This window comes from Trachypithecus francoisi, unplaced genomic scaffold, assembly GCF_009764315.1.
Source record: "Trachypithecus francoisi isolate TF-2019V2 unplaced genomic scaffold, Tfra_2.0 Lachesis_group9, whole genome shotgun sequence".
Taxonomy (NCBI): Eukaryota; Metazoa; Chordata; class Mammalia; order Primates; family Cercopithecidae; genus Trachypithecus; species Trachypithecus francoisi.
Window position 1 is genome coordinate 15,777,086 of NW_022681474.1, and position 11,125 is coordinate 15,788,210.

Consider the following 11,125-nt stretch of genomic DNA (forward strand, 5'->3'; position numbering starts at 1 on the left):
TGGGGAAAAAATGACTCTCTCTGTTCAGTGATGATTTATTGGGTAGTTTCCAGAAAGCTTGGTCCCGGTTCAGATGCAAGCATCAAAGAATACTTGGTAAGGTTGCTTCTGAAGAGGGTTTTGGGTTGAAATAGCAGGAGAACCAGGGGCAATCTTGTCTTAATGTCAAGGATCTTCACCATTTAGTGCCATGTCTGGGGCAGTGCCAGTTACCAGTGACAGCTCCACCCATGATGTGGTCTGGGCAGACCGTCTTGGTGGCTGCAGGGAGGGGATCTGTGACTGAGCACATCAGAAGCTTGACACAGGCCATGGGGTTTTTCGGGATGAAACAAGTTGGATAGAATCCTGCACACCTGTGAACAAACAGTCCTCACATTTTTAAATTTCCAAATGTTGATACTTCATATGTTCTAACCTGCCTAATACAATCCTGCTTTTATAAAAAGTAACAGTGATGCCAAACCAGGTATGAACAGATGAAAGCGATCATGCTAGAAAGACGTAAAGAAACACACGTTGAAATGTGGTTCCCAGAAACATGCTGGTGGAAGACTAGAAGCTGCCCCTAAGGGGTCAAGAGGTCAGTTCCATGTCCTCCCTCCTCCCCCCTCCCTGGGGATGCAGTGCTTAGTGCCCAGGGGTGTGGGGAGGGTGTTTATTGCCCAGGGGTGTGGGAAGGGCAAGCGAACGCTTTAAAGTGAATGGCCTGGGTCCAGGTACCATAATGGTGCTTTTAAACACAATTGAGTGTTTTAACTATGAATAATGAACCTGAGGAAATTTCGATTAAAAAAGAAACGAAATCTAGAGTGTATGTTTTGAAAGGGGCTCAATTTTCAGAGGAATCAGAGGGCTTCAGATCTCTTACATGTTTTAATCTGAATAGTTTAAAACTGGAATTTGAAATTCAGGATGATAATCTAAAAGTCACCAAGAAACTTTGAAAAATACATTTAATGGTTTTCATTAGACTCTATAATGTTTTGGTGGGAACATAGCTTAGCAGTTCAAAAGCCCAACTTTTACAGTAATACCTGAGAAACTGTAAACTCAGGTTTTACAGTAAAACCTGAGAAGTACCAGAAGTCAAGCCCCAAAACCTGGTTAATGATAGTATTTGGACTCAAATCCTCCTCTCCTGACTATAATCTCTGAGTGTTTTCAGCTACACATCCAAGGCAAATTGGTTTCAGTGCCATTTACTGGAACCCATTCACTAGATCTTCAATTGACCATTGATTGGATGTGGGAGCTGGAACAGGTTTTGCCCTTTCTCCTGGGCCCCACCGTTTTCTTATTTGCAGAGTGGGGATAATGATAACGTCTACGTCACAGGGCTGTGTTGCAAGCTGTGTGAATGGAACACACATAAACCCACTTGCACAGTACCTGGCATACCTCATCTTATCTGTTGTTACAGAAAATAACAGTAGCTAATAAGAAACTTGCATTAATGCCTGACAACTGAGTAAATAACTGAGACACAAGCACACATATGTGTGATTTCATAATTAAGACCATTTAGCCTTGAGTGTATTGTACCATTTAGACTGATACCGTCTGGAGACGTTTCCTCAGTCCATCTATACAAATTGCCACTGAATTCCGTGAAATATAAAACGCTTTCATCCCAGAAAAGCTTGAAACTCACGAAGCACTAAAGGGAAGGTAATAGGACTCCATCGCCAAAAATGTCCAAGGTGATTTATAAATCAAGAGAAACAATAAAATGGAACATCCATGAGGGCTTGAAGGAACAAATCATTGTTATAAATTCTCATAAGGGTATTTTAGGTTCTGTGGCAATGCCTCAAACAAGTTGAAATTTATTGGATTTGTTTTATGGGTTGAACAAGCTCTCATTGTCACCTCAACTCTTTTTGATTTACGTTAATGAAGATAAAAAGGTTGGAAATATCTGAGATTGAAAGACCCTGTTAGATTTATAACCAGGGAGTTGCAAGTTATTTAGCTTACTGTGCACTAACATAATTTAAAATATAGGAATGTTTGAGCACTTCTGTCTGGTTTGAAAAGCTTGAAACGAATATCACAATAGTAACTTTTGTATACAAATGATTTTAAACATCATCTGGAAGATTCTTCTGGAATTAATTTACTACGTAAAGCATGAAGAAACCTCCCAAGAACACGAATTTACTAATAACCCTCAAATCTATTCAGTATATTGTCAAGAATTTGGAGGTATCTACACAGATGTGCAATGAAATTCTCTTTGCTTAGGATTAATCAGAAATTAAAATAACATCCTTTCCTTGTTTATATAGGAAACCACCTTTATTTAGTTCAGAATGTAGGTACCAGAGCCAAGAAAGCAGGAAAATCAGGAAGATACAATCTAAAGAAATTTCAGTGTGTACTAGGCCAAATTTTGATAAAAATTATCTACCACAGCATTGAAGTGTATTACCCATCCTTCATATTCCAGTGAGAAATCACGAGGAAAATGCTTGATAAACAAAGTGGCATCCATGTGATGCAATAAACTGAAATAGGCATTAACATCACTGCGGTAAACACATTTCACTGTAGGTTACCTGTACTCCACTGTTTTGTTTCTAAATAACGAAATTAAAACAGTTGAGGAGTTAGGACTTGATCAAGGTAGGATGTGATTCTCGCCTTTTAACTGTGAAATAAGATTTCATGCATTTCGAGTCCAATTAATTCATTTGGTAAAACTGACCTTCCCAATAACCTTTTTCAAATACAGGATGCTGTTCTCTGTCATTAGCAGAAGCAGCTATGTCAAATGCTACTTTTAAACCTGTGTTCTGATTCAAATTTAGTAGATCTAATAAAAAATACCTTAGGCTTTGCAGCTGCATCCATTTGTACATGCAAATTCAGTAATTGCTTATATAAATTGAGTAAACCGCACATGAAAACAAGCTGTTAATGTTCAATTAATCAGTTTGCAAAAAAACTCTTGATGTTCTTGCTACCAGCAAACTCTTCCCCAGATCATTCATATGAGCTGAAAGCAATCTAATATTTCATTGGCACATGCAACAAGGTTCCTTTATTTCCTGTGACTTGACTCTGGTTCCCTCCTTCACTCAGCACTATTCTCTCTACACATTCTGAGTGCCAGCACAGAGACTGTGGCGTACCAGGCAGGTGCAAGTCCCATCCAACTCAACAACAGTGATGTAAATAAAATTACTCATCCTCTAGTTTTGGTTCTAGGATCTTCTTTCTTTCATGTGGCCCAAAAGGTAGTCAGAATGATCCTGTGAATTTAATGCAATATTGAGATCCAGTTCTGACTCATCACAATTAGAATTTGTAGAAAATAACTTCTGTGTTTTGACAAATTCCTCCTGTGTGCAATTACGGGGTTCACCCGGGTCTCGCCCACATTGCCCTGTGTTCTGTGAGTCCACACTATGCTGTATTCATCCTCTTTCTCATTCCCCTTGTGGCAGTCTTGAGTGGGGCACCTCAGAGCCTGTGAATTCTTGGGGAAATGAGTTAAACTGTGGATTGCAACGTGGGGGTCTGGGCTGGAGCTAGAGAATCAGAACATCTGACAAGCTCTAGGTGAAGCTGATGCTCTGGGTCACTGAGCTGCGTGGTCCGTGGCCAGGGTGGAGCAGAGGCTGCACTTCGTGTTTGCTCCGCTGGCTTCTACTTTTAGATTGGTTTCCCCAAATTAGAGTCTAGTTAGAACAAGAGAAAGGTGTTTTTAACAAAGGTAATCATGCAGGAATGGGCAGTAGCCTTGTGCATGTAAATCAAGGAAGGCAGGAATTAACAAACCATGCTCCATATGTCCCAGGTTTTCCTAACTTATTTTATGGCTGAGAAGCATGAGAATGCAACCCATAGTCTTCATGATAGGAAACAGGAGTAGCTGCTCATGGGGAAGGAGACGGTCCCTGGTACCTCTCAGCATCCTCACAACCACCCTTTCCATGACCGGTGTCTGCTGCCTACGATAATTCATCCTAGAGTGGTTAAGCAATTTTCCCAATTTCACACTCCCAGTAAGTGGTGGAGCTGCAATTCTCAGCCAATTGTGTGTGATGCCAGAACTTATGCTAGGCCAAATCTCTCCAGCTATCACTCAGCGATCATGGCTGTTTGCATCTTGATACAATTGCTGGGTGGGTGGTAGAGGGCGCATTATGCAGAGAAATGGAAGAACATTATTTTTATCAGCCCATGTGATTTAAAGCATCAAAATGCGACACAACTCACATTTCTTGAAATGGTGACCTATTCAAGAATTTGGATTTCTACATTTCTCAGATTTGATGAAGATATAGTTCAATGGCATTCTATGAGAGTTTCTATTAATATGTATGTACAACAGAAAAATAAAGTCACTTCTCAAAATATGCATTTGGATAAGTGGTTTAAAAAATCCTTTCCGAAGTGAAAAGACAACTCGATCATAGCATTTAGGTCAAGAAGTTCTGAAGAATTATTTTGTTATCTAGTTCTTTTAAGAATTGAAGAAAGTTTCTTCTTTAAAAAAGTCAAATACGTGAGTATAAAAATAAAATGTTCCTCTCATTTTGGGTTATTTTCTTTCTCTCCTTTGCACATAACCTTCCAGAAACATGAAAACTTTGTCTCTGGCTTTCTTTTGGAAAGACGGAGGGATTCAATCCTGTTTCTCACCGGGTGTGATATGATGCTGTGACCTGAGCCCCCAGGTAAAGGCGAAAGCTGCATTTCTGGGAGCGTGGTTTGGGAAGAAGCATATTCTCCTTTATTCTGACTTTTTGGACAATATATGAAGACTTTTGTGCAGTTTTGAACCTCATACATTAATAACGGCATGGGAAGTGGGGTTTTTTTTTTTTTTTAAATAGTGGCAAGAATGATAGGATGTCCTTGGAGTAACTGTTGAAATTCTAGCCTGGGGAGGCAGAGAGTCGGAGGCACAACACGTTTTCCAGGAATATGAAGTCTGGACCTCTGGATTCAGCTAAATCCAATGTGTGAAATTTAAAGGAGGCAGCTTTGGGCTCAATAAGAAGAGGGTGCTGATCTCCAGTACTTAGCTTTTGTGAGTTGTGGGTACAGGGGACACACAGAGGCTGGACATTCACAGAGTCCAGTGCTGTGGGAAGGATTTAAGTATTGGAAGAGGGAGGGACCGGGGTCATCCATCAGGCCCTCTCGTTGGAGGCGCTGTCCAGGTCGGGGCACTGTCCTTTGATGCCACCCACCTGCAGGCAGGCACTGGTAAGAGTCAGGTTGGTTTAGACGGGGGACCATGGGTAAACCCGTGAGCCACCTGGGCTTTATTCTCCTTCTTCTTGAGTATTCATATCTCTCTTCCTCATGTGTCCTTGCCTTTCTGGTTTCTCTCTGGCTCAGCGGCCAAGTTCTTCTATTCTGCTGTTGGCGTTCAGTCCTGGAGTTGAAGTCACTCTGGCAGCTTCCGCCCTGCACCGACACATCGCCACGCCCCCTGCACCGCGCCCCCTGCAGGCCCGAGGGACCGTGCGGCGGTGGGCCCCGCGGCGAATGGAGGCGCTCCGCCAGGGTGGTGGTGGCCTGTCAACTTTCCAGGCGACAAGCCAGGGGCACAGTTTACGTTATGGTCCTTTATGAGAAGCCCTCAAGCCATGCCTGCCACGGGACTCACTTCACTGTCCAAATCGATTGCTGTGCCCGAGAGTAAGCACGGGGAAAACGGCAGAACTGGGGCCTCAGCAGGCTGGGCTGCGTGGATGGACAGCGCGCAGCAAAGCCCGGGCTGGGGGTGAAGGCGCACCCAGCGCCACCCCGTCTAGAACGGGAGATTGACGTGCTTTCCTTCGAAGGGGTCGAGAGAGCTGCACCCCTTAATCCCTGGAATGGGACGACATAAGAATCAAGGAGAATGTCAACATCGTTAAAGGAAAAGGAAATATAAATTTCAAATTCATCTTCTGACGGAAATGAAGGCAGTTTTCTAAGTTTCACAGGTAGCATACATGTAAGGACATTTCCTAATTGATATTCAAATCAACTAAATAACAATGGAAACGGGTGTCTGAATCCGTCGGGCTTTTTCAGGATTCAAATTTGTTTGACCCTACGCTAATTACTTCCTACCTCTTTTCAGGTCTAGCACCGCAAATCTGACTTAACTTTCTTTTTTTTTTTTTTTTTTTTTGAGACGGAGTCTCGCTCTGTCGCCCAAGCTGGAGTGCAGTGGCCAGATCTCAGCTCACTGCAAGCTCCGCCTCGCGGGTTCACGCCATTCTCCTGCCTCAGCCTCCCGAGTAGCTGGGACTACAGGCACCCGCCACCTCGCCCGGCTAGTTTTTTGTATTTTTTTTTTTTAGTAGAGATGGGGTTTCACCGTGTTCGACAGGATGGTCTCCATCTCCTGACCTTGTGATCCGCCTGCCTCGGCCTCCCAAAGTGCTGGGATTACAGGCTTGAGCCACCACGCCCGGCCTGACTTAACTTTCTTAATCAATTTCTCAAATAACCATAGGGCAGAAACCATTTTTCTTTGTTGATACATGACCTAGTTTGGGCACAAGAAGTTAAAACACGTGTTAAGAGGAGCCGAGTAGAGGTGTATTTCATCTAAATATGAATTTTGGTATAGCCCTCAATTGAGTCACACTGGTCTGTTTTATATTCATGTCAGAAATGTCTTGAAAATTATATTAAATTTGTGTTTGCATACATATTTCTATTATACGTCGTATATATATATCAAATATGTATGTGAAGATTGTATTAAAATTAAGAACTATTTTTTAAAAGCTTAGATATGTATATGTGTGTAAGCATGTGTGTGTGTGTATGTGGTGTTTATGTAAAAAAAGAGGAGAGAAAGAAAAAAGACATGAAGTGAAATACAGGCCTAGTACCAAGTAGAAGATTCTAATTGATATTTAGACAACAGAGGGAACAGAGGAGGGTTTGTGGTGGAAGGGATATGTTCCCAATGTAGAATGAAATATTTGGAGAAAAATCCCGTTCTGTATTTGTTCATTGACTTATTTTCTGATTCAGTAAGTATATACTCTCTAGTGCCTTACACACTGTCATGTACCTGATTCTGCATGTGGACTTAGGCAATAGAATAGCACAGATCTGTCTCCTGTCTTCTTAGATTATAGCATAGATTATATTAGAAGGTGCACTAGTCAAATCACCACTCAGAAGAAAGTATATAAGATAGCAACCGTGACAAGAGCCTTGAAAGGAGGGCCCATGGAGCACGTAGGGGCTGTGATGGAGCACTGAAATAATCCTGCATGTCAGGGAGGGTGAAGAGGATAATTGACTTGTCTAATGACAGTCACAGGTATATTCTGATAAATTAAATTAAATGTGCACATGCAGATCTTAGAAAAAAATTAAAAATTTCAGGCCAGGCCCAGCGGTTCCCACCTGTTATTCCAGCACTTTGGGAGACTGAGACAGGAGGATTGCTTGAGCCCAGGAATTTGAGACTACTCTGGGAAACACACCGAGACCCCATCTCTGCAGACCATTAAAAAATTAGCTGGGTGTGGTGCACACCTGTGATCTCAGCTATTCAGGAGGCAGTGGCAAGAGGATGACTTGAGCCCAGGAGGTCGAGACTGCAGTGAGCTGTGATCGTGCTACTGCACTCCAGCCTGGGCTACAGAGCGAGACCTTGTCTCAAATAAATAAATAAATAAATAAACATTTTAAAGCACTGCTGATAGGCCAATAGTAAAATAAAATGGAATAATAATAATACTCATTTAACACAAGGCAATACATAGAAAGAGAATAAAGGAATAAAGAACAGATGGGGAAATGGTAAACAGTTAACAAGCTACTGCATTTAAACACAACCACATCAATAATTATATTAAATGTAAGTGATATTAACAGAGATTCTCATTTTAGATAAACAGCAAGGTGTGGTAGGATGTCTATTTAAACTCTCTTTAAGTATAAAGACATAAAATTGTAAGACAAAATTCAAAGAATGCTAAGGAAACCCACTAGTCCAAAGTAAGCAAAAGTGTCTAATTAATATCAAGTTAGATTGCCTAAGGAGTATGATTACCAGGTATAAAGGCATATAATATTGAAGAAGTTAATTTATCCAGAGAAAATATTATTCTGAAATGTGTATGCAACTAAGAACAAAGGTTCAAGGTAAATTTGATGGAACTAGAAAAGAAAATAGATAAAACCAAAATTGTTTTTGGAGCGTTTAACACCCCTCTCTTATTAATTGATGGAATTATTAAACACGGTGAAATCAGAGTCCAGAAGCCTTGAACAGCCCTGCCATCCCAACTTGAGTGTATTGACATTTGCCGATTACTGCACCCACCTGCAGAGGGTACGGATAATATTCTAGTGCACACATAGTAGTGATCAAGACTGTACTCCTGGCCATAAAGCACATATTAACAGGTATAAAGTCACTGAAATAATACTAAGTGTGTTCTCTGAACGCATCAGAATTAAATTAAAATTCAGGAACACAAGAGTATGACAATATCCAGTTATTTGAAAATTAAACGACAGTATTTTATGTACAATGGTCAAAGAAGAAATATCAGAAAGGTTATAATTTATTATAATTGAATAAAAATGTAGTAGAATTCATAAAAATGGGTAAGATGCAGCTAAAGCAGTGCCTAGAGGAGACTTTATAGCCTTAAAATATTTATATTAGAAAAGAAAATAAAGTTTCAATTCCACGATATAAGTTCCAGGATTATGAAACTAAAAAAGAATAGCTAATTAAATGCAAAGAAAGTGGAAAGGAAAATTATAAAGATTAAAAAAATGAAATAGAAAACAGAAAAATTTAGAGAAAATCAGTGACACCAAAACTAATCCTTTGAAAAGATGAATATGATTTCTAAAACTCTAGTGTGATTAAGGAAAAAAAGAAAATAGACAAATTTCCAATATTAGGAATGAAATTAATGATGTTATTATAAACTCTAGTGGTAATAAAAGCATAGGAGGTATTAAAATAATGGTAAGGCAATATATTTGAGGGATTAAAAAGAAAGTTTCCAATCTCAACCAAGAAGTAGACCAACAAAATCACCATTAATTCACTAAAGAAATAAAATTACAGGGCTGTACTTTTTCCCTGATAAAATTTACAAAACAATTTATGAAAAAATACTCATAATTCAGTACAATGTCTTCCAAAAAATAAAAGAGGAGAGATCACGATCTCAACTTATTTGATGAAACTGGAACTACTGTGAAAGCAAAACCATACAAAGGCATTACAGGAAAAACATACTACAGAACAATACTCCACATACACAGGGACAAATAAAATCAGTAACACAATTTTGAGAAGTGAAATCCAGCAAAATGAGAAAAATGTAGGATAATTCATTGAAATTTATCCCAGAAATATAAGGTTGTTTCAACATTTGAAAATAAGTAGGTGTAGTTCCCAATATCAATATGTTTTTTTTTTTTTTTTTTTTTTTTTGAGACGGAGTCTTGCTCTGCCGCCCAGGCTGGAGTGCAGTGGCCGGATATCAGCTCACTGCAAGCTCCGCCTCCCGGGTTTACGCCATTCTCCTGCCTCAGCCTCCCGAGTAGCTGGGACTACAGGCGCCCGCCACCTCGCCCGGCTAGTTTTTTGTATTTTTTTAGTAGAGACGGGGTTTCACCGTGTTAGCCAGGATGGTCTCGATCTCCTGACCTCGTGATCCACCCGTCTCGGCCTCCCAAAGTGCTGGGATTACAGGCTTGAGCCACCGTGCCCGGCCCCAATATCAATATGTTAAACTAGGGTCCAGGAGTGGTGGCTCACAACTGCAATATCAGCTCTTTGGGAGGCCAAAGCAGGTGGATCACTCGGGGTCAGGAGTTCGAGACCAGCCTGGGCAACATGGTAAAACCCCATCTCTACTAGAAATTCAAAAATTAGCCTGGCATGATGGTGGGTGCCTGTAATCCCAGCATTCTGAGAAATTAAAATTAACAAAATACATTAACAATTGCATAAAAACTTTGAAATCGTTAGGGATAAAACTAAAATAGATGTATAAAAATTCTTTTGCTGAAAACTACTATTGGCCAGGTGTGGTGGCTCACACCTGTGATCCTAGTACTTTGGGAGGCTGAGATGGGTGGATTACCTGTGGTCAGGCATTTGAGACCAGCCTGGCCAACATGGCAAAACCCCATCTCTACTAAAAATACAAAAATTAGCTGGGTGTGGTGGTGGGTGCCTGCAATCCCAGCTACTTGGGAGGCTAAGGCAGAAGAATTGCTTGACCCCGGAGGGTGGAGGTTGCAGTGAGCTGAGATTGCACCATTGCATTCCAGCCTGTGCAAAAGATTGAAACTCCATCTCAATTAAAAAAAGAAAAGAAAAGAAAACTACTACCAAATATTGTTGAGATAAATTGAGTAAATCTAAGTAAATGTCTTTTTTTTTTTTTTTGATATGGAGTCTCACTCTGTTGCCCAGTCTCAAGTGCAGTGATGCGATCTCAGCTCACTGCAAGCTCCTCCTCCTGGGTTCACACCATTCTCCTGCCTCAGCCTCCCGAGTAGCTGGGACTACAGGTGCCCACCACCATGCCTGGCTAATTTTTTGTACTTTTAGTAGAGACAGGGTTTCACTGTATTAGCCAGGACGGTCTGGATCTCCTGACCTCCTGATCCGCCCGCCTCGGCCTCCCAAAGTGCAGGGATTACAGGCTTGAGCCAACGTGCCTGGCTTAATAAATTTCTTAAGAAGAAATATATATTGGGTTTATGAATATAAAAACTCAGTATAGTAAAATTGTCAATCACCACAAAACTGAATTATAAGTTTAACACAATCAAAATTACAGCAGCCTATTTGTGTTGAAATTTACAAGGTCTTTCTAAAATGTATAAGGAAAACAAATGACCTAGAATAGCCATAGTGATTTTGAAAAAACAACCCTCCTGATTTCAGGACTTCTTGTAAAGGTAGAGCAATCCGGAGAGCATGCATTGGCATAATCATTGATACATAGATCAATGAAACAGAATACAAAGACTCTCAGTGATTCTTGACCATTGAGCCAAGGTGGTTTAGTAAAAAAATATTCAATGAATAGTGCTGGAACAATTGAGTATCCATATATACAAAAGTGAATTAGGACATAAAACTCACACATCAAAGGTTAAAAGA

At 40.5% G+C, this 11,125-nt stretch overlaps 1 long non-coding RNA gene across 1 annotated transcript; it reads left to right on the forward strand.

Moving 5' to 3' along the window:
- Positions 1 to 4,670, forward strand: LOC117082039. Its single transcript, XR_004436427.1, has 3 exons — positions 1 to 96; positions 450 to 583; positions 4,589 to 4,670. It is a non-coding gene; the product is annotated as an uncharacterized LOC117082039 (long non-coding RNA).
- The last annotated feature ends 6,455 nt before the right edge of the window (positions 4,671 to 11,125 follow it).